Below are 25633 nucleotides of genomic sequence, written 5' to 3' on the forward strand. Positions count from 1 at the left end.
TGATCTTTAACAAAAAACTACCTCAAATGACTTTGCATGAATCCATTTTATAAATGAAAACTAACGTTTACATATCTATGTGAAAGTTTCACAAATTACACTCCCAATCTTAGACCATCTCTCATGAAGATTTTACAAAATAAAAGCCAACTTTAAAATTTCTTTCATTAAATTGTTTTTTTATGGGCAATTGAAGTGATTAAATGTGACAAATTTAAGTCTGAGCTGGTTTTCTTCATAAAAAACTTTTATTTCTAACATACTGCAGTAGTTACAAAGTACTTGTCACTTGCACGTTGGAGAGTCCTTAAGCACATTAACTGAGAGCTGCAGTTCGGCTGGAACTCTTATGGAGTGCCATAAGTGATGCATACAACTCATTTTTCATGCCAGTGAGCTCTTCATGGCTCCATTCCTCTGCAATCACACCATTCTTAATCACTGCAATCAAATCTCCACCTTGAATTGTCGAAAGACGGTGAGCAATCACAATGGTAGACCTGTTCACTGTTACTTTGTCCGGTGCTTCCTGAACTACATGTTCTGACTCTGCATCTAGAGCAGAGGTGGCCTCATCAAGTAAAAGGATCTTTGGGTCCTTAATAATCGTCCCCGCCATGGCTATCCTCTGGTTTTGTCCTCCAGATAGTTGAACTCCTCGCTCGCCAACACTAGTATCATATCCTTGTGGTAGACTGGAGATGGAGCCATGTGCATCATCTGCTTGTGCTGCTGCAATGATCTCTTCATCAGTGACTGCTCCTTGCTGGCAACATTAGCACGGATTGTTATATTGAATAACACAGGCTCTTGATTAATATTAGCTTGGCTAATATGGCCAAGCTGTAAGCTATTCATACCTTTCCAGAAGAGACAGTAAGTGAGAGGTCACTGAATATCTGCACTTCTTGCCTAGATGGATATTTAAAACTGACATGCTGAAACACTATAGTACCCTTTACATTAGGAAGTGTTTCACCTGTTTCGTTGCTTGCATCTTGATTTTTGGTCAAGGATTGAAAAAGCTGAAGCTGCAGCAATCTGTGCTTTAGTTGCATCTGGTGCCAAAGCACTTGTTTGTGAAACTCTATATGCTGTCAATGTTAAAGCAAAGAAAACCTATAGAAGAAGCTATAGTATCATCGTCTAGAATAAAACCATAATGTGTAAGAGAACAGTAATTAGTATTTTTTGCTCATACCCTAAAAACTTCTATGACTGAGGACTGCCTACTTTCTAAGATGCACTGGCATAAAATCAGGCAGCATAGGTAGAAAAATAAAAACAGAGACATAAACCAAATCCAAGACCACCAATGGTGGCTTGCCAAATTCCATGCTTCCTAGGTGCTTCACAATTTTTCTTATAAAGATCCATCACCCTTTTCTCAGAGCAAAAAGAAGCAACAATGCGGATGCTACTAACAGCATCATTTGCTACTTGACTTGCTTCCTCATACACCACCTAGAATAGCCAACACATGTACATTTGTTAAGAAACCAATTTCATAAAGTATAGTTGGTTTCAGATCCTAAGCACTAGCTTGATCAAATAAGACAAAAGCATAATAAACCAATAACCAAATGGCACTGTCTATTATGTCACCCCAAATAACGATTAACCTTGGCATCTGCAGTGAACCCTTTCAGAAACTTCATCTGTGCAAAAGTATGCAGAGCAAAGGAAGCAATGCCATAATTATGAGAGATAATTGCCAATTGGCTATGAATGCAATCAAGGGTCCTGCAATAATAGTTGAAATATTTTGCACTAGTAAAGACTTTGCACTTTTGCTGCATCTGATGACAATCTTGCACCAATGTCCACTGACAAGGAAAAAAGAAAAAAAAATGAATTACATGAAAAGTAAAGGTACTTTTGAGAGCATCATATGGGATATATTTCATATTTATATGTGTACCTAGAGTTTTCAGAATCATCAAGCCAGCTAATTTCTTGGTGAATTATCCTCTCAAAAGACATGGTTTGAAATCTTTTGACAAGTTGGGCACCAGCAACTCCAGGAAAACATGTCTGTGCAGGTGAAACAAGAAAAGAAACACTTCCTATAACCACATATATAAGGGACCAGAAATTGGCACTCTTTTGGAGTTGGTCTAGTGGTTGAAAGAATGCAGTTACGAAGATGGACATCAAGAAACCAATGGTTGGGAACATGACACCATGAATTGCAGCAGCAATACAGCCCAGCATCAAAATAGGAAGCTCTGGCTTATTCAGGTATGCTAGACGGCATAGTGTGGCCTTCTTGTTGTCCTTCTTAGAGGATTGACACCACTGTCATTAACATCGACCATCCCATGCACTCCCAAGGATGCTAAGAAAGAGCTGCCACTGCTGTGATCAAATGAAGAAGATTCTCTGCTGATGTGAGAAGACATGGTTGGCTCTTAGCTTCAATTGAGATCTTGTCAGATTTCTAATTAGGGTGAATTGGTACGAAACTGTATGCAATTATGGATTCTTTGATGAGTTGAATCCATAATTGCCCATAATATAAAATGGTAGTAGTTCTTGGGGTCGTGTGAACGGTTGCCTGCAACGTTGGTTTCTAGGATTATCTCTTCCCCATTTGAGAGAGACCTCACATGCGCCGCACAGACCCTGGAAGATCCTACTGCGATCTATCGTCCATGCAGTTCAGATGGATTCAAGTATACTTCTGCTTCAGTTAAAGTTTTGTTTCAATGATTTAGCACGAACACGATCTTGTTTAGAGCATATTGTTTTTGTATATGCATGAAGATTTTCTTAAAATACATCAAAATTTGAGCAATTATTTCTAAACATGTGAACATGCAACCTTCTCCCCCATAGCATCGTGGATGAGAATGGTGTCTCCTGACATTCTGCCAATCACTTCTCCTGTGTTTGTCTCCATATCGAAAAATGTAATGTGCTGTCTAAGAATGTTACTGAGATACAACCCCCTGATACGAGCGGCTTGCCTTTCTCCTGTAATTGTCCAACAAGCGACCTCTGCAAATTCCAAAGAGATGAAGAAGCAGTAAAAGCTTAGATGCCAAAGGTAAAAGCAATCCACACTAAGCAAAACCCACAAAATGAATTGCTGAGTCCTGAAAAATATAAGTGCCAATTATATCAAAACAAAGAAACTGTTCTAAAGAAAGGATAATTTGCTCACGTAAAAAGGCTGGGACCATGGAACCGATAGGCAGATATACACATTTTAGAGCAACCTGAAAAAGATGGTCGCCTAGGTGAATCTCTCAAAAGACTGAAGACATGAAACAGCAAAAAGGCAGACCTCAAAATATGTCATCAAGCTGAAATTCAAGAAAATATTTGCTCCTTGGTGCAAAATCTAATGACCACAACCGTATTAGAGGAAATAAAGGAGGGCCAACCACAATGCCAAACAAATTAAGATTTATTATTTTTTGGGAACCAATTCGGATGAACTTAAGGAGTGAAGGCCGAAGGGCTATTTGCGTGGCGCTTCCTTTTAAGAACTCGGACTTATTGTCTATCAATTAGGATAAACCGCATGTCCAAGAAGCTAAATGCCGAACCCTCCCCGTCACTTTTGGTTCACTTTATCTCTTAAATACTCTCTCTCTCTCTCTTTCTGTCTCTCTCTCTCTCTTTCAAAATGTAAAATAAAATAAAATAAAAACTCTTTCTTTCTCTCACCTAAGGGTTGTAGGGTGGCAGGTCTCCCGTTCGATTTCTATGAATAACTCTTCTTTATTTCTATGAACAACTCTTCTTGAGGAGTTGAACTTGGGTAGAGAAGTGGGTATGAGCGGTCTCTCTCTCTCTCCTGCTGTCCACTGTTTCTTCCTGTTTCGGAGACACATATGGGTTACACTAACCGCTAAGAGTTTCTTTATTTTCAAATGTATATTTTAAATATTTGCTATGTATGTATATGAGTGGCCCTTTAGACATGAAAATATTTTCTATGTTATATATATGAGTGCCCCATTAGACATGAAAATATTTGCTATGAGTACCCTTTTAGACATGAAAATCTATGAATAAGTATCAGCTTCAAAAATTTTTTCTGGGCCAAGTATCCGCCGCAAAAAAATTTTCTGGGTCTACCGCCGCTTGTGGCCATCCACACAATGGCTGCTGGTGGCCCTCTCTACCCTTTCATTGATTTTCTGTTTGAGTTTGGCTGCTGGGTTCTGTTGGTGTCGCTATTCGATTATGTCGTTAGTGTTTGCCGCTGTTGCCGTTAGAATATGTCGCTGTTGCTGCTAGAGCTTACAGCTTGCTGTTGGGGTTTGCCGCTGTTGCAGTTATTTGCCATTGCTGTAGGAATGTTTAACGAGTTGGCTTGGTTAAACTCGTACTCATAAATTAAACGAGTAGAGTTTGTAAATGAGTAAGTTTGAGTTGGATAGCTCAACTCGATAAAACTCGATTAGGCTTGTTTAACACCAATACTTTTGTAATTTTAAAAACTTAAAATGACATAAATAAAAATATGCAAATTTTAAGCATGAAATACAGAACACAAGCTTAAGCGAGCCAGCTCGAGCTCACCTCATAAAGCTCGAGTTGAGCTTGAGCCAAACTATATGTGAGTCGAGCCAAGTTCGAGCTTAGCTCGGCTCGCCCATTGTACATCCCTACATTAGGGTTTGCTGCTGTTTATGTTGGAGTTTTTCATTGTCATCGGGCTTCCACGGCTGTCGCTATTGCCCTTTGAGGTTCGGCCCAATGGCAGAGCCACATGGTTTGCCCACAGCACCCTCACAATGTTTTAACATATTTGATTGTTTATTATATATATATATAAAGTTATTGAATTATTATGCCTTCAAGAAAATTTCTAGCTCTACTAGTGGTTCTACAGTTGTTGTTGTTGGGTTTTGTGTTCTCTTATATATTGTGGTCATTGGGTTCTGCTGCTATCATTGAGTGAGTGAATGATGACTCTAGCTATCTGAGTCACCCAACAATGCTTGAGCGAAAAAAAAAAAATTATATGTATATAGGCTAATATTGAATGGCAAAACTACCAACCACTTTTTTCTTATTGTTTTTTTCTTAACCATCTATCATAATAGATCTAGTTAAATGGTTGAGCGAGTGAAGGTGATCGCAATAGAAAGAAATAGAGATGAGGCTAAGCACAATTTTTGCTTCCGTACTTCATGCGGAACGGCGTCTACCTCGTCTCCCCTTCTCCTCTTTTCACTGTTTTTTATATTTGAGATTCATGGAAAAATATCAAAACACCCCAACTTACGCTGCAACGACTATCCTAGGTGCTAGGGTTTTTCTTTCCCTCTTCCTTTTTCCCACTGTTTTCCCATTTTTTCACCGTTTGGTTAGAAACTTTTTCTGGTTTTGTTTTTCTCACTTGGTTGAGGTTAGGAGAGGATGGGGTCCAACGGATGCATGGCAACAGATCTGCGGACGACAGCTGACGGTGGCACGATGTGAGCGGACCCCACTCATTCTGACTGAGCTGTCCAAGAAAAGTCAAAAGTCAAAAGCCATAGGAAACCAAAACCGGGTTGGGTCCGCGCGCCAAGGTCCAGGTTCCATTGGGCTCGAAGCAACGCCAAGGGATTTTATTTTAATTGTATGTACGCTTTACCATTCGATTTGTTAGACGTTTGTATGTTCGAATTTAAATTATTTGGCATCCACTTCTTAATTCACAATTAATTGGTCATCCCAATCAACATAGAATTTAAGAACCAACTTTCAAAATACATGCACATTAACAAAATTTATTATGTTTATTATATGATCTGAAAACCATGTTTGAATTAGGAACTCATCGTATATAGTTTTCAAAATTGATTCTTTTGCATATCTGACTTGTTTAGAGAAATGTGGTCAGATATCTAATTTGAATCTGATTTATTGACATCTCCTACTTTTGCTTTTCAAAAATTTGAGAATTTCTCTAAACAAGTCAGATATGCAAAAGAATCAGTTTTGAAAACTATATACGATGAGTTCCTAATTCAAATATGGTTTTCAGATCATATAATAAACATCGTAAATTTTGTTAATGTGCATGTATTTTGAAAGTTGGTTCTTAAATTCTATGTTGATTGGGATGACCAATTAATTGTGAATTAAGAAGTGGATGCCAAATAATTTAAATTCGAACATACATCTAACAAATCGAACGGTAAAGCGTACATACAATTAAAATAAAATCCCTTGGCGTTGCTTCGAGCCCAATGGAACCTGGACCTTGGCTCGCGGATCCAACCCGGTTTTGGTTTCTGATGGCCTTTGACTTTTGACTTTTCTTGGACAGCTCAGTCAGATGGAGTGGGGTCCGCTCACATCGTGCGACCGTCAGCTGTCGTCCGCAGATCTGTTGCCATGCATCCGTTGGACCCCATCCTCTCCTAACCTCAACCAAGTGGGAAAAACAAAACCAGAAAAAGTTTCTAACCAAACGGTGAAAAAAGGAAAAACGGTGGGAAAAAGGAAGAGGGAAAGAAAAACCCTAGCACCTAGGATAGTCGTTGCAGCGTAAGTTAGGGTGTTTTGATATTTTTCCCTGAATCTCAAATATAAAAACAGTGAAAACAGGAGAAGGGGAGACGAAGTCGTTCTGCATCAAATACGGAAGCAAAAATTGTGCTTAGCCTCATCTCTATCTCTTTCTATTGCGTTCACTTTCACTTGCTCCCTTGCTCGGTAGAATCTCTCTGCCAATTTTTTTTTGCAGCAAAAACCCTAAGTTCCTATTTCCTACCATTGGATGGAGAAGAGAAACAAATATTTGAATCGGAATGAATTTGAATACGAATCCACAACCAAGCACAAGAACTCTGGAAACATATGGACAGATAACCAAGTCTCCATCAAAACCCCTACAAAATCAAGCATCTAGATACAAATCCACAAAAATTCAGAACCTAGAGTTGATGCCATAAACAAAGCACAATTATTCAAGATATCTGCAACTTTGCTAAGCAGCAAAAACACCAAAGGAGAAAAAGATCCAACCGACTCCTCCCTCCTGTCTCCTTTTCACTTTTCTCATCATGCAATTTATCCGAAACATTCGACTCTCGCCCCAATCCAATGGCGGGAAATCGGAACTTAGGGTTTTAGCTACAAAAGTCGGAGAAAATTTGATAGGGATCTTACTGAAATAGAAAAAGCACGAAAGCAATCGAGACATAAAGAGAGAGATATGAGGCTAACCACAATTCTTGCCTCCGTATTTGATGTGCAGCAACATTTCTGTTGCCTTCTCTTCCCTCATTTTCACTCTTTTTATATTTCTGATGAAGTATGAAATACGAAAACACCATCAAATTTTTGCTTCAATGACAACATGTTGTACAAGCTGCAGGCCGTTAAAGAGTGTAGACACTTAACCTCAACAATCGACATGATGGTCGTTGCAGCATAAGTTTTGGGGTGTTTTCTTATTTTTAACTAAATTTGAAACATAAAAAAAAACGAAAAGAAGAAAAGAGAATACGACCGTTCTGCGTCAAATACGGAAGCAAGAATTGTGCTTGGTCTCATCTCTCTCTCTTTCTCTAGCGATCGCTTTCGCTCGCTTCCTCGCTCGACAGAATCTCTCTGTCAATTTTTCTCATAATTCTGCAGCAAAAACCTTAAGTTCCGATTTCCCGCCATTGGTTTGGGAAGAGCATCGAATCATAAAGCAAAGAGAGTTTGATAAATTGCAGGAAAGGAAAGGGAGAGGAGACTGGAGGGATGAATCAGATGGATCTTTGTGCTGCTCCGGCAATACAAATCTCCTGATCGGCTGTGTGTTGATCCTAACTTCGTCACTAGGTACTGCATTTTCGTGGATTTGTTTCCAGATGCTTGATTTTGCAATGATTTCAACAGTGGTGTATTTAACTGTGCAGATGTTTTTGGAGTTCCCATGCTTGATTGCAGTTTCGTTGGTTTTTTGTGTTCCTCTGGGTAGGTTGTTGTTTCCTTGCCTAGTTTGTAGAGATCAAATGTTTCCTCTATTTTAGCACCCGTCTTTACTACTCACTTTCATTGCCTTTGTGGATTTAGGTGTGCATATGGTAAGATGGAGCAGTCAGAGATTGTTATGGGTTGGCAAAGAGAGTAGGTGGTTGCAATTGCCGGTGGCCAAGGAGAGCAGCCGACCAGAGTGGGAGGAAAAAGAGAAAAAGGGTAGTGTTGGAAATAGTCATTAGCTGCATCAACAACTTTTACTGACACACAAACAAAAACAATAGAATTTTGACCAAACCATTACTGCAGAGAAACTGCACCTCATTTGATGTAAAGAGTTGATCATTCATGAAAGTGCTGTTGCCAACAACACTGTTTACTGTTGTTGCAGGAAAACATGAGAAATGAGGTCAGAGCAGTGCAATGTTATTACTGATATGCTCAACTGAGTATCAGAAATGACCAATTATTATTGAAATAGAACCAACGGCATCAATAAAGACACTGACTTTGCTGACATCCCAAGAAAAATGTCAATATATGATGTTGTTGTTATTTGATCACATGTTTGGTGCATCAGAGAATATTTTAGTGCAAGGCAAACTCATTTGCTAATGTAGATGGTTTGAAATGTATAACTGATGAAATATTAAAAAAAAAAACAATTAAATAATTAAATAAACAAAAGCAACAACTTAAACAAAATTAGTATAAGAATGATTAAAAAGAATATTGCGAGTAGCATGGCACCTAGCCCGAAAACCTTACTAACAGGTGATTTTTGGCGATACAAGAAAATTTTCACAAGAGAAAGCCCCATGTATTTAAGCATGTAATTGAGACCATAAAAGTAAAAAGAAATTAGCTTATAGACAAAATAGTTCAAAAATGGATTACTCAGAAAAGGCAAGCAAAAGAAAAGGCACACATCCTTGTTGTCGACAACCAAAAGATACAACAACTGTAGTGCGGATAAGAGAATGACCACATTTCAATGACCATGACTGTACACCAGTGCTAAGGCATGAACATGAGAATGCATAAGTGAAGAGTGTCTCTGGAAAGAGATAATGTGTGGTAGCATCTTTTTCCCAATGTTGGTCAATAATACCATGGAAGGCTGGTAGCATTTTTTCCCAATGTTGGTCACTAATACCATGGAAGGCTAGCAGTAGAGGATATCTTTTGCAAATTCAAGATTGCCAAAGATAGCATTGATATGCAAACAAGAATTTGAACTAGAGTTTGTTACTCGATAGTTTTCCTCAAGCAACTTCTTCAAATCCACCAAGTATCTACCTATGGCTGCCTCACAAAGTCTGGAATCCATCCCTCCTTTCTTTTTACTCATGATCTCTAAGCAATGAACGAATGGAAGCAAGCTAGAAATATATAGTGAGAGACAATGCATAGGGTATGCCTAGGCATCACATTTACATCCATTATTTCTATGATTTGCTAATTAATTCATAGATTCAAAAATTTTTCACAAAAGTGGAAAGGTATCCTACTAGCTATCATAAGTTTCCTTCTTTTTCATTTTCAAATCTGCACCATCCTTTTTCTTTGGAATGCCCTTTCTATCTTTGACCTTTTCATATAATGAATGGTTTTATTGTGATATTTGGATTTTTTTTAGCTCATTGGAAAGATATGACATCTTTTCTCCTTGTCAAGGATGAATGTTAGGATCTGTAAAATAAGATTTTTGCATCTACATCTACTGTTAACTTCTATGGTAGCATGAACTTTAACATGCTCTCCCAAATCAAGCCAAGACATCCATGATAAGTTCATTAGCTAAAAGATTATGGTAGCCTCTATATTGAAAAGAACATTTGTATATGTTATTTCTACAAGTTGGTAGCAGATTTGCAAAATGTGTAGAATTTTTACAAAAATGGAAAGTGCTTCTAGTAGCTCTATTGCTACCACTTGTTTCATTCTTTTTTGGTCGTCAATCTACACCTTCCTTTTCCAGCAGAATGACTTTTTATCCTTGGCATTCATATTACAATACTTAGTTACCATCCTTAAAATTTTGTACCTTATTGAAAAAAATATAATATATTTTTTTCTTATCGAGGATGAATACTGTGAGTGGTCATAACAAGATTTCTGCAACCAACTTATCCACCATTATATTCAATAGCAGTATGACCTCTCACATGCTCCCTCAAATCAACCTTGGGACATACATTATAAAGGCTATATCATGAATTTATCACTTAAATATGACAGTAGTGGTACATAGTGCAAAACAAGTAAATCCATCATTTCTGATATTTGAAAATGAATTTCAAACTTGGAGAATTTCACAAGTGGAAAGAACATTTGCTCTCTAACAGTTATCATCAGCTTCCTTCTTTTTCACCATGAAATGTGCACTTTTTTTCTAAAAAATGACCTTTATGTCCTTGATTTTCATATTATGAAAGGTTTTGTTATCACATTCAGAAATTTATTTAGATTGTTGAAATGATATAATATTTTCCCACTTCTGAGCTGTCTTAACAAGATGCTTGCTTTCATTGCTCCCTATTTTATCAATATTTTCCATGTAATTCTCTTGGTTAGGTGCTCTCCTTGCCATCAATGACATGAAAGGTTTGAACTAAGTAAAGCTACATTAAATTGCCAATGTTTCTTAGATAGATAATAGCCCAGTCTTAACTTGAGTAGTCATAATTACAAAAGCTAGTTAACTCAAGCAAATTGAGCACACAAAAACTTCTATTCTTTTGGTGATTTGAAGCTAATCTATCATTTTGGGTGGTAAGTGGTTACCTTCTGTTGGAAAACATACAATTTTTTCTTGTGAATTATAATTAATCCTACCATTTTTTTTTTTCGGATAGGAAGGTGAAACAAATTAACTAACATGCACTCCAGCATTTGTAATGGTTGTTACCGAATCATAGACACAAGGTATGACCATTTCTTTGCTCATCCTTTGAATGAAGGTGTAGTTGTAATCATATCTCTCCAATTTCCCTAATGATTAATTAATATTCATAACACTCTCTTCCATAAGTGCACCAAAATAAATAATATGTTAATCATAGAGACAATAAAGGCATCATCAACTATAATTAAGAACCATACTTCACTGAACAAAAAAAAATGTTTTACTCTATATATATCATGACTTTTGTCTATTTTTGAGTCAAATGGACAGGTAATCAAACCTGCCTACTGCTGCCTTTTTATTATTATTATTTATTATTTTTTTCTCCTTTCTCTCTCACCGATCCCTCTCCACCTCCCCCAACTCATCCAATTTCCTCCAACACAGCAGCCACTGGCGCCCTTTTCCGAAGCCAGCGAGCCCATCATGCTTCCTTTATTCCCCAACTCCCACCCTCATTTAACAACAGATGGGTGGAAAATTCCACCCAGTTCTCCTTCTCTACCTCTCTCCCTCTCACCAGTCACCACTTCTGCCATCAACCGGGAGCCGACCAGTGGTATCCGCCGATGCTGGCAGTTGCTGCTGGTGATGGGATTTATTGAGAAGGAGGGAGAAAAAAAAAAAGAAAAAATGGACATAAATACATATAATATATTTATTTATAAAAAAACTGAACCATAACTCTAAATCTTTTATGACATCTGTAGGCATAAAATTAAAGCTGTCCATCCTTTTAATCTAACAGTTGTAATTTTTTTTTTCTCCACCATCAACTGGGAGCCGACCAGTGGTATCTGCCGATGCTAGCAGCCGCTGCAGGTGATGGAATTTGATGAAAAGGAGGGAGAGGGTTGTGCAAGGGAAGGAGGGAGAAAAAAAAGAAAAAAAAAATAGACAGCATACATATAATATATGTATTTATAGAAAAACTGAACCATAACTCTAAATCTTTGAATGACGTCTATAGACGTAACATTAAAACTGTCCATCCTTTCAGGATAACGGTTGTCTTTTTTTTTTTGATCCATCTTCCTTCACGAAGGAGGAAGGGGAAAGAAGGAAACCCTCCATGCCAAAATGCCCGCCGGTGGAAGGCATGCCGTTGCCAGCAGCGCGTACGCTGGGGAGGAAGGGGGCGTCGTCACGTCAAGATTCCGAAAGCAACACTGGACCCCTTGGGGGAAGTGATGAAGGGGAGAGACTTTGGCTTTCACTCGGGTGGGGGAAGCTCTTCCAAAACTGTAATGTATAAGAAATAATTTTTGAGGCAAATGAGTGATTATTTTTAATGTTTTCTAATCATAATCCATGCTTGCTTTTGTGTAATATGAAGGATTTGACTTTTTCCATTGATTTCTACAACTTGAACCAATTAAAAAAAAAAAAAACTTGAATAAGGTGTTGAACTCCAGAGTTGTCTACATTCTTGGCTGGCCTTTCACCTTTAGCACCAAGTAGGGCTGCACACGATTGACTTTTTCCATTGATTTCTACAACTTGAACCAATTAAAAAAAAAAAAAACTTGAATAAGGTGTTGAACTCTAGAGTTGTCTACATTCTTGGCTGGCCTTTCACCTTTAGCACCAAGTAGGGCTGCACACGAGCCGAGTCGAGCTCGAGTTGGACCAGCTCAAGGTCAACTTGACTTAGAAAACTCCAGCTCGAACTCAAACTCGAGTTGAGCCCGACTGAACAAACTTGCCTCAAAGCCAATGTTTGTCACATTAAAAAATTATACAAATCAATATTAAATATTATTTTGCTTGAACATATAACAATTCAAATGTAAAAAAATCTTCAATGTGGGACTGTTCTCAAGCCATCATCTACAGTGTTGCATGAAATGTTTTAGTTGCCTTAGTTTGGCTCATTAGGCCGCTCTTACTAACAATCATGTTGTTGTCTTTGGGCTTTAATAAGCCGTTTGGAAGATGGAACAATAAGTGAGTGTCCAATGAATCCAGTCCAAAGGTTATGGCAGATTCATGAAACACTAGTTATAGTGTCCAATGAATTTGTTTCAATTCTTTGGATATATTCATTGGACACTGTTTTCATCCCCAAGAATTTATTAGTTTTTGGAGTGCTTCAGAAAAATGAAAGGGAAAAGAACTCACCTGTCGGTACGAGGATCGATTGTTCCCAGCATATTTATCAGAAATAATCAATCCAAGAGCTATGTTTATTCTTGATGCATTTCGTTTTGGCTTATACATCTTTTTCATTTTAAATGCGATGTGGTGGTTTGAAAAGTGTTGATTTGTTAATAAAGTTTTGAAGAAACATTTGAGAGTACAAAAGTTTTGATTTGAGAAACCTTGAATTGGGAAAACATTGTTTGAAAACATTTAAAGATTATATTTTGAAATCAATATGGTGTTCTCTTAAGAACTTAAGTAAGTTTGAAATTTTGCTCTAATTCGATTACTACTTAATTAAAACTTCATCTCATCTTGTTTAAGTTCTTTTAGATATGTACTTGTGATAATGGGTAATGTTAAGTGAATATGGATGTATGAATGTATTGATCATACGTAATTAGAAGGAAATCATTCATTCTTACCGTGACATTCATCTAAAAGCATTCGTATCACCACATACATCTAAGTTTCCCATTTTATAATTGTCATAAATATTTTTGGTTAAAAGAAAAGAAGTTTTTGAAAATGAAATGGGGTTGTAGACTATCAAGCATGATTCCAATATTGGGTCATTACTTGAGCTTTAGTCTTGATAAATTCAGCAAATGAGAAATTGAAACCCTAAATCATGGGAGAAAAATATTTGAAAGAATGGAAAAGATGAAAGACTTGAATGTAAGACAAATTTGGAAAAAAAGAGATTTTTTTTTTGAAAATCACAAAACAAAGGAGTTAAAAGAAAGAAAGATACATATACATAAACATACTTATACATACATATATATATGTATACATGTACGTATGTATACATATATGAAAGCTTGTGAAAAAGTAGTTTAAATCAAATAGAGAAAGAAAAGAAAATTTTAGAAGGAGAGAGAGAGAGATTTTAAAGAGAAAGAGAAAAAGAGAAAATGGATCACACATACATGTTTTCATTTATATATATGTGTATGTACATGTATACGCATATAACATATATATACGTATATGTCTTCATGAGAATGAAAATCAAGAAATGACTTGAAAATATCTTGACTTCGATTTTTTATGTAAGCTGGAGAGGAACTTGGACTCATGCAAGAGCCTAAGTTAAGTCTCCAAGGCATGATTAGAGAGGGTATTTGCTTTTAAAAATCTTTTGAAAAATATGATTCTAAATATTTTTGTAAGTGAATATAAAAACATGATTGTTACAAGAGCATATATTTCTTCCACCATTCAGTATGGAAGAAAATCAAGCAACATGATAAAGCACTCATTAAGGTTCATAATCAGGTGATTAAGAAAGAAACTAAACATGTGAATGATGTAAAAATGCATTTTAATATGTACATATTATTGAATGGTTTTCCTGGGTTGAACAAATCCCAACCTTAAAAATCAACATAAGATGGAGAAATCCCAACCCAAACACTTTTTTTTGCCGTGCACTTGTTCATTGATTAAGGAAAATTAACACATCATGCATAAATATCATCTCAAGCATAAACGATGAGTAGAACAATATAACAAACATAGTTTTGAAAATAAATGAAGAAATAGAATTTGGTTCACGTTGCTCATACTCCCAATGCACTCAAGATGCAGCTCTCGACTCCAGACAAGATATCATTCGAGCTTTCTTGCATGGCCATGGGGAGGTAGCAAGGGGAAACGAAAAATAAAAATGAAATGAGGACTACATACCTTTAATATCTTTTCATGCTCTCTTGAAAAGTTGGAATTTGGAGAAACTTGCTTCCAAGGTTGGAGAAGAAAAAAGAAATGGAAATATATAACTAAGGGAAAATCGAAAATTTCAAGTGATGAAGCATTAGAGGTTCCTCCATGGTTGGCTCATGCCTAAGAGGGAAGATTGTGGAGGTATTTATAGGGAGTTTTCTAGCCAAAATTCAAAATTTGATTTTTTTAATTTAATAAGATTTTCTAGCGTTTCAAACACTTTTGAATGATTTTAATTTTTTTAAAATAGGCTTTGACTAAGTGGAATTGGCCATTAGCCCTGCAAACATACCTTTGGGGCGTGGGTGCCCACCTACCCAAGCCAAAAGCACCCCCAAGGAGCGGTTGTTCATCAAAATGGGGGCCTGCGCACCTTGGCTAGGCGCATTTGTGTGTGCGCGGCCGCAATTGGCAGCGTGCCCACGGCGCTGTTACGTCTGGCGTGTCGCTACCACACACGTAGCACGATAACGCGCGATAGCACACATGAGAAAGCGCACGACGTGCCCCATCGTAACGCGTGATAGCGTGCACGAGCGCCACGCGGCGCTAGCCAGTGCATTGGCGGGCGAGCTCAAGCATTGCATTGCACAATTTAACTAAAATGAAATAATTATAAAGTGATATATAACGAAATAAAATAAAATAAGATAAAATAGATAAATAAATAAATAAAAGCAGTTTTTCATATAAAAAGCATAAAACCATTTTTTATTTAAAATATGTATAAAATTGGTTTTTGTTACAAATGAGTGGCCGACCGTTTTGAGTGACTCCAGGCTCGTTTTAAATCCAGATTGGGTTTGATTGGTCGCCGATGCATTCTAGTGAGTGATTTAAGCTCAAAAATAAATTTTTAGCGCGTGACATATAACAAAGGAAAAGTCTGTGCATGCGCGCATGGCGCTCATGGCACCAAATTTTGTCGTTTCAATATTGGGTTTGGATTTTGAGTTTGAAATTCTTGATTTAGATCTAAATTTAGATTTTGGATATGATAGTTGGATTTTGAATTTGAATCTTGCGCCTAAAGTTGGGTTTTGAATTTAAATTTTGTGTTTGGGTTTGGACAACAGTTTAGAAATTCATGTTGGATCTAATAGTCACAAATTTGTTTTGCGTCTAGGATTGAGCTCAGGATCCGAAGATTAAATCTGAATACAATATTTTTAAAAAAATTTGGGGTGATAACAAGCACTCGCATGCTATTCCAGCTAAGGGGTTGTTTATTAACAATAACATAGCAACAACCCGCTACAAAAAATGGAACAAATGCATAGAACACTATAACAAGTTGAATCTACTCTGTTTTTCTTAAACAGATTCATATGATAGTAGCAATGTGTTATTGTTATCAAATGGGCCTTAAAGCATAGCCATGCATGCAGGTTGTCTATATTCAACATATTTTGTCATTTCATGCACATTTCTTTATTGACGTTGATCATACAAGTAGTGAAAGATAAGATTGACATATGGTAATACTACCAAAGTGGTTGTCATGTGTTAATTATTTCTTTCGTTTACTATAAAGGTTTAATGACATAGTGAATACTGCTTTGTAAAATGTTTTGATAATGCTTATATTTTGAATGTTTGATTATGAAGCATAGATGAGGGTAATATCCACATTAAGAGCGGTAAAAGACTTAGATAAGTGTGCATTGGTGACCACCAAAGTGGCATAGTGCATGACTTATCTTGTATTCTATACTGCTATATGTGTAGTTCAAAGTTGGATTGTACTTAAACTTATTGAAGTGCTGTGCGGTACCCAAAGATAGTCTATCATTTTCAAAGTTTAAATAGGGTAAAATAGGAGACATACACTCCAGCATTTGGCACGTAGTGCCCAAAGGTGCAATGTCCATTTGTCATGGTTTTGTATGGATTTCTTAGTTTTATCAATTATAGTTTAGGTGGAGTACCTTTTGTTGTTAGGGTTTATCACCAAAGTGGTTCCCTAATGACCCCTTGTACTTGCCTTGGAAAGAGTAAATATAAAGAGCCTTGAAAATTTACCTTTCCATCAAAGTCTCGTATTAAAGACATTCTCTTGATTAATAGTTTAAATTTTACTAGATAAGATTGTCTGTCTAGTTGTTTTGACATGAAGAGTTTGTCAAACTGTAGTTGATTGCACCTTGTGAGTGTGTGTCCATAAAATTCTCCATAAGTGTAAAAGGGAGAATTTATCTCTTACTTTAGTGCCCATAAATACAAAAGAGAATGAGCTTTCCTAATGGTACGGAGTACACTAGCACATGCTATATGGTTTATAACTTCATTGAGATCTGATGAAAGTGAGCTTCATAAGTTCATGCATGATCATAGTCAAATAATGAAGTTGTATACATACAGTTTCCTTTTCATTATTTGTTTTTAGAAAGGATTGATAATCATTTGTTGTGTATCAACAATGAGAAATTGTTTTAGATCTTCTTATTAATATATTGGTGCCATATTATTTGGGGATTATTTGTGCATTTCGCTAGTTGGATACATTACATTTTATGTGATCACAATTGAGTATGTTATATGATTCTTAACAATGCTGTTTTGCATTTTGCATCAAGTTTCCTCTCCAGTACATGCATGTCCATTTTTTGCATGAGGGATGGCATGAACCAACACATCGTTTTAGAGAGTAAGAGAGATTACAATGGGAATCGGCCCTGCTCCCCTTTGCCGGAAGGCCTGTGCTCATCACCGGGCTGTAATGGCAAAGGAGAAATCAACTTGTGCACTGTAGCAGGTGAAGCTTCAACAATGAATACTTCATGCCTCCCCTTCTTTGCAAACACGCCATTCTTAACAATTGTAGTCAAGCCTGCAGCTTGAATTGTTGAGAGAAAACGAGTGATCATAATGGCAGATCTGTTCACAATTACTTTGTCCAATGTTTCCAGAGCCACATGTTCTGATTCAGCACCAGAGCAGAAGTGGCCTCAACAAGCAGAAGAATCTTTGGTTTCTTGATGATTGCCCTTGTAATGTCCATCCGCTGCTTTTGTCCTCCATATCATTGAATTTCTTGCAGTATAGAGACAAAGCCATGCACATTAGCTGCTTATGATGCTGCAATTTTTTGTCTGCCTCAAAAGTTAATCCAAAACCCAGATTTAAGCATTGGGAAAATCAGAAACCCCCATGAAAATTTGATTTATCATGTGCAACAGTGATTTCAAAGCAGACGTATAAAAAAATTTTGTCGGCTTTGATTCTTTTTGTACTCGAATAGTTTTAAAATTGGTTTAGAAGAATTTGAAACAAGATTTAGCAAAGAAAGCTTTGAAATCGATTGGATTTTCATTAAAATTGCTGGATGTGTTCTTCCTCTTTTCTGGTGGCAATTCATGAGTTTTGATGCAAAATGTGGGTTTTCGACTTGATTAAATTGGGAACATTTTCTTGACGACATTTTTGCATTAGATTTGGAATGTTTTTGGATCAATAATCGATAGAAAACCGCAACGATCGGCTAGATTTTGGGGCAAAACTAAACCCTGTTACTGTCATTTAATACTGGGCATCGGATCGGGACACACTGGCCTAAGGCTTAACAAAGTTGGGCACAGCTTTTTTAAGATGAATGCACCATGAAAAAGTTCTCATGGCATGATAGCCAATACTTAATTTCTTCTGTTCGCTTAAAGAATGTATCACCTAGTTAAATTTTGTTATTATCTCATATTTAGATAGGGTTGTTATACGCCAAAAAAACAACAACCAACCCAAAGGAACATAAAAAAACCTCATGAAACCACAACCAAGCATGAGAATGCTAGAAACGTATGGACAATTAACCACGTCTCCATCGAAATCCTTATAAAATCAAGCATCTAGATACAAATCTACGAAAATCCAATACCAGGAGATGACATTGGGAAGAAAGCATAGTCGACCAAGAGATCCGCAATTTTTCCAAGCTGCAAAAACAGCAAACGAGAATGAAGATCCAAGCGACTCCTCCCCCTTGTCTCCTTTATCCTTTACTATCGTGAAATTTTTCCGAAACATTCAACTCTCGCCCCAATCTAACGGCAGGAAGTCGGAACTTAGGGTTTTAGCTGCAGAAGTCAGAGAAAACTTGACAGAGAGACCATACGAAGCAAGGAAAAGTGTGAAAGCATTCACGAGAGCAAGAGAGAGAGAGATCTGAGGCTTAGCACAATTCTTGCCTCCGTATTTGATGCGCAACAACATTTGCGTCGTCTTCACTTCCCTCCCTTTCACTCTTTTTTATATTTCAGATTAAGTCTGAAATACGAAAACACTCTAAAAATTTTTCGTTCAATGAACAACATGTTGTAGAAGCCAAGCCGCAAGCGAATAAAAATTAAAGAAACTTGACCTCAACAGCTTTGTTCTAATGGCCGAGGAAATGATGGTCGTTGCAGCATAAGTTTTGGTGTGTTTTCATATTTTTCCCTGAATATGAAATATAAAAAACAGCGAAAACAGGAGAAAGGGAGACGACGTAGACGCCGTTCCTCATCAAATACGGAAGCAAGAATTGTGCTTAGCTTCATGTCTATCTCTTTCTCTTGCGATCGCTTTCACTCGCTTCCTTGCTCAGTAGATTCTCTCTATCAATTTTTTTTGTAACTTTTACGGCAAGAACTCTATGTTCCTATTCCTTGCCATTGGATGGAGAAGAGAATTGAATATTTGAATCCGAATGAATTCAAATACGAAGCCACAATCCAGCACAAGAACTCCATAAACATATGGACAATAACCAGATTTCCATAAAAATTCCTGTAAAACTGAGCATCAGGATAAAAATATGCGAAAATTCAGTACTTGGAGCTGATGCCGGAAACAAGGCACAATTGATCAAGAGATCTGCAATTTTGCCAAGCTGCAAAAACAGCAAAGGAGAACGAAGATCCAAGCGACTCCTCCCTCCTGTCTCCTTCTCCCTTTACTTATCGTGCAATTTTTCTGAAACATTCGACTCTCACCCCAATCCAATGGCAGGAAATCAGAACTGAGGGTTTTAGCTGCAAAAGTTAGAGAAAACTTGACAGAGAGACCTTATCGAGCAAGGAAGCACGTGAAAGCATTCGCGAGAGAAAGAGAGAGAGAGATCTGAGTGTTAGCACAATTCTTGCCTCCGTATTTGATGCGCAACGACATTTGCGTCGTCTTCACTTCCCTCCCTTTCACTCTTTTTTATATTTCAGATTAAGTCTGACATACGAAAACACTCTAAAAACTTTCCGTTCAATGACCAACATGTTGTAGAAGCCAAGCCGCAAGCGAATAAAAATTAAAGAAACTTGACCTCAACAGTTTTGTTCTAATGGCTAAGGAAATGATGGTCATTGCAGCATAAGTTTTGGGGTGTTTTCATATTTTTCCCTGAATCTGAAATATAAAAAACAGCGAAAACGGGAGAAAGGGAGACGACGTAGACGCCGTTCCGCATCAAATACGGAAGCAAGAATTGTGCTTAGCTTCATGTCTCTCTCTTTCTCTTGCGATCGCTTTCGCTCGCTTCCTTGCTCGGCAGATTCTCTCTGTCAATTTTTTTTTAACTTTTGCAGCAAGAACCCTAAGTTCCTATTCCTTGCCATTGGATGGAGAAGAGAATCGAATATTTGAATCCGAATGAATTCAAATACGAAGCCACAATCCAACACAAAAACTCTGTAAACATATGGACAATTAACTGGATCTCCATCAAAATTCCTTTAAAATGTAGCATCTAGATACAAATCCGCGAAAATTCAATACCTGGAGCTGACGCCGGAAAAAAGGCACAGTTGATCAAGAGATCTGCAATTTTGGCGAGCTGCAAAAACAACAAACAAGAACAAAGATCCAAGTGACTCCTCCCTCCTGTCTCCTTTTCCCTTTACTTATCGTGCAATTTTTCTGAAACATTCAACTCTCGCCCGAATCCAATGGCAGGAAATCGGAACTTAGGATTTTAGCTGCAGAAGTCAGAGAAAACTTGACAGAGAGACCTTACCGAGCAAGGAAGCGCGTGAAAGCATTCGTGAGAGCAAGAGAGATCTGAGGCTTAGCACAATTCTTGCCTCCGTATTTGATGCGCAACGACATTTGCGTCGTCTTCACTTCCCTCCCTTTCACTCTTTTTTATATTTCAGATTAAGTCTGACATACGAAAACACTCTAAAAACTTTCCGTTCAATGACCAACATGTTGTAGAAGCCAAGCCGCAAGCGAATAAAAATTAAAGAAACTTGACCTCAACAGTTTTGTTCTAATGGCTAAGGAAATGATGGTCATTGCAGCATAAGTTTTGGGGTGTTTTCATATTTTTCCCTGAATCTGAAATATAAAAAACAGCGAAAACGGGAGAAAGGGAGACGACGTAGACGCCGTTCCGCATCAAATACGGAAGCAAGAATTGTGCTTAGCTTCATGTCTCTCTCTTTCTCTTGCGATCGCTTTCGCTCGCTTCCTTGCTCGGCAGATTCTCTCTGTCAATTTTTTTTTAACTTTTGCAGCAAGAACCCTAAGTTCCTATTCCTTGCCATTGGATGGAGAAGAGAATCGAATATTTGAATCCGAATGAATTCAAATACGAAGCCACAATCCAACACAAAAACTCTGTAAACATATGGACAATTAACTGGATCTCCATCAAAATTCCTTTAAAATGTAGCATCTAGATACAAATCCGCGAAAATTCAATACCTGGAGCTGACGCCGGAAAAAAGGCACAGTTGATCAAGAGATCTGCAATTTTGGCGAGCTGCAAAAACAACAAACAAGAACAAAGATCCAAGTGACTCCTCCCTCCTGTCTCCTTTTCCCTTTACTTATCGTGCAATTTTTCTGAAACATTCAACTCTCGCCCGAATCCAATGGCAGGAAATCGGAACTTAGGATTTTAGCTGCAGAAGTCAGAGAAAACTTGACAGAGAGACCTTACCGAGCAAGGAAGCGCGTGAAAGCATTCGTGAGAGCAAGAGAGATCTGAGGCTTAGCACAATTCTTGCCTCCGTATTTGATGCGCAACGACATTTGCGTCGTCTTCACTTCCCTCCCTTTCACTCTTTTTTATATTTCAGATTAAGACTGAAATACGAAAACGCTCTAAAAACTTTTCGTTCAATGACCAACAAGTTGTAGAAGCCAAGCTGCAAGCGAATAAAAATGAAAGAAACTTGACGTCAATAGTTTTGTTCTAATGGCCGAGGAAATGATGGTCGGTGCAGCGTAAGTTTTGGGGTGTTTTCATATTTTTCTCTTAATCTGAAATATAAAAAACAGCGAAAACGGGAGAAGGAAAGACGACGTAGATGTCGTTCCGCATCAAATACGGAAGCAAGAATTGTGCTTTGCCTCATCTCTATCTCTTTCTCTTGCGATCGCTTTCGCTCGCTTCCTTGCTCGGCAGAATCTCTCTGTCAATTTTTCTCAGAATTCTACAGCAAAAACCCTAAGTTCCGGTTTCCCGCCATTGGATTGGGAACATAATTGAATTAGAAGCAAAAAGGGTATGATAAATTGCAGGAAAGTCAAGGGAGAAGGATATGGGAGGGAGGAATCAGTTGGATCTTTGTGCTGCTCCGGCAATGCAAATCTCCTAATCGGCCATGCATTGTTTCCCAGGTAATGCATTTTCATGGATTTGTTTCCAGATGCTTGATTTTGCAATGATTTCAATGGCGGTGAAGTTAAGTGTGTAGATGTTTTTGAAGTTCCCATGCTTGATTTTAGTTTTGTCGGTTTTTTGTGTTCCTTTGGTTAGGTTGTTGTTTCCTCGCCTAGTCAGGTTTTCTTCTTTGTAGAGATCAAATGTTTCCTCTATTTTAGCACCTGTCTTTACTACCCACTTTCATTTCCTTTGTTTTGTATTAGTCTTTATTCATAATCATGTCCCTTCCTCCTAATCGTCTCTATTTTCTACAACATTTCTGGATTTAGGTGTGCTTGTGGTAAGATGGAGCAGTCAAAGATGGTTGTGTGTTGGCTAAGAGAGCATGTGGATGCAATCACCAGTGCCAAGTAGAGTAGCCGACTAGAGAGAACCTATGGGAGTAAAAAGAGAAAAAGGGTAGTAGAAAAAGGAAATAGTCGTTAGCTGCATCAACATCTTTTACTGTCACTCAAACAGAAACATTAGAATTTTGACCAAACATTTACTGTAGAGAAACTTCACCTCATATGATGCAAAGAGTTGATCATTCATGACAGTGCTGTTGCAAACGACACCGTTTACTGATGTTGTAGGAAAACATAAGAAATGAATCCAGATCAATACAATCCTATTACTGATGTGCTCAACTGAGTATCTGAAATGACCAATTATTATTGACATAGAACTAACAGCATCAATAAAGACACCCACTTTGCTGACAACCCAAGGAAAATGTCAATACACGATGTTGTTGTTATTTGATCACATGTTTAGTGCATCAACATGCGATCAAAGAGGTGCAAGGCAAACTCATTTATTCATGTAGCAGGTTCGAAATGTATAATTGATGAAACATTGAAAAGAAATAAATAATTATATAATTAAATAAACAAAAACAACAACATAAACAGAATTATTTTAAGAATGATTAAAAGGAATATTGTGGGTAGCATGGTACCTAGCCCGAAAACCTTCTTAACAGGTGATTTTTGGCGACACAAGAAAATTTTCAAAAGAAAAAGCCCCATGTATTTAAGCACGTAATTGAGACCATAAAAGTATAAATAAATTAGCTTATAGACAAAATAGTTCAAAAATGGATTACTCATAAAAGGCGAGCAAAAGAAAAGGCACACATCCTTGTTATCGACGACCAAAAGATGCTGAATAAGAGAATGACCACTTTTCAATGACCATGACTGTGCACCAGTGCTAAGGCATGGACATGAGAATGCACAAACAAACAGTGTCTGTGGAAGAGATCATGTGTGGTGGCATCTTTTTCCCAATGTTGGTCACTAATACTATGGAAGGCTAGCAGTAGAGGATATCTTTTGCAAATTCAAGATTGCCAAAGATAGCATTGATATGCAAACAAGAATTTGAACTAGAGTTTGTTACTCGATCGTTTTCGTCAAGCAACTTCTTCAAATTCACCAAGTATCTACATATGCTTCCTTACAAAGTTTGGAATCCATCCCTTCTTTCTTTTAACTCATGATATCTAAGCAATGAAAGAATGGAAGCAAGCTAGAAATATATAGTGAGAGACAATGCATAGGGTATGCCTAGGCATCACATTTACATCCATTATTTCTATGATTTGCTAATTAATTTGTAGATTCAAAAATTTTCACAAAAGTGGAAAGGTATCCTACTAGCTATCATAACTTACCTTCTTTCTCATTTTCAAATCTGCCCCATCCTTTTTCTATGGGATGCCCTTTCTATCTTTGTCCTTTTCATATAAAATGGTTTTATTGTGATATTTGGATTTTTTTAGCTCATTGGAAAGATATGACATCTTTTCTCCTTGCCGAGGAATAATATTAGGAGTTGTCCAATTGGATTTTTGCAACTATATCTATTGTTATCTTACATGGTAGCATGAACTTTAACATGCTCGCCCAAATCAAACCAATACATCAATGATAAAGGCAGCATATGATAAGTTTATTAGCTAAAAGATTATGGTGGCATATATAAACATAAAATTAAAACTGTCCATCCTTTCAATCTAACGGTTGTTGAGGCAAATGAGAAGTTATTTTTAATGTTTTCTATCGCATTTCAAGTGGATCAGATTCATACTTGTTAAATAGATAGTTAGCTTGAACTAGTTTTGCTAATGGTGGGGACAATAAAATTTACAAATATGAATAATTTTTTTTACTTTGTGTATTGTAAGGCAATTATGGTGAGCTCATCTTATATTGGTATTGGTAGCAGCTAATGGGTGCAAACCGCAGACTTGTAGGTCATAAGAACATCTTGGTCTGAGTTGAGGGCTGGGGGAGAAAACGGACAGCTATGCAATAACAAAGCTTTTCAACGATGGAAAGACATGATATCTTCTTCATCTGTTTCTCTTGGAGATCTTTTTGTGGGTAAAAGCGTGAAGGAGGCCTTGCAGTTCCTTTACCAGACGGAGGGTTTCAGATTTGCCTTGAAACAGACTGCTTACCGCTTCCTCTTTCGAAGATGCAGCGAAACCCAATCTCTCCTTCTGGGCAGGAGAGTCCATTGTCACTTGATCAAGGCAGGGTCTCCTCCGGATTTGTGCACGAGCAATACCCTGTTGAACATGTATGTAAGAAATGGAGATCTGGGCGACGCGCACCAGGTGTTCGACAGAATGCCACAAAGAGATATCGTCGCTTGGAATTCCATCATTGCTGGTTATGTTGGTCAATGGAGGAATATAGAGGGTTGTCATCTTTTGAAAATGATGCAGAGGGATCGCTTTGGTTTTGACCAGTACACTTTTGGCACTATACTCAAGAGCTCGGGTAGTGCTGGTGATCTGCAATTTGGCCAGCAGATTCATTCTCTTGTGGTTAGAACAGGGTTTCATGGGAATATCTTCGCAAGTTCTGCACTTCTTTATATGTACACAAAGTGTGGAAAGATGGATGATGCCGAGGCACTGTTTGAGTTCATGCCAGAGAAGAATGCAGTTTCATGGAACACTATGATTCCCAGCTGCACTCGAATTTGTAAAGGAGAAAGAGCTTTGCAGTTATTTGACCAGATGGAACAAGAAGGAACTATTCCAGGTCAAGCTACATTCGCAAGTTTTCTTTCATTGATGGGTGATCCTCATTCACTTCGGGTTGTGAAACAAATTCATGCAAAGATAGTGAAATTTGGACTTCATTTTGACGTTGTTGTTGGGAATTCTGCTATAACTGCATATTCTGAATGTGAGTCAATTGAAGATGCCAAACTGATATTCAATCAGATGAAAGTGCATGACCTCGTCACTTGGAATGCTATGCTTGCAGGTTATGTGTGTAATGATCAAAGCGTGG

The 25633-nt window shown here is 37.5% G+C and overlaps 1 pseudogene; it reads right to left on the reverse strand.

Moving 5' to 3' along the window:
* Positions 1-316: 316 nt before the first annotated feature.
* On the reverse strand, positions 317-25038 carry LOC116257151 (ABC transporter B family member 21-like; annotated as a pseudogene).
* Positions 25039-25633: the final 595 nt, after the last annotated feature.

Source organism: Nymphaea colorata, chromosome 7, assembly GCF_008831285.2.
Source record: "Nymphaea colorata isolate Beijing-Zhang1983 chromosome 7, ASM883128v2, whole genome shotgun sequence".
NCBI lineage: Eukaryota > Viridiplantae > Streptophyta > Magnoliopsida > Nymphaeales > Nymphaeaceae > Nymphaea > Nymphaea colorata.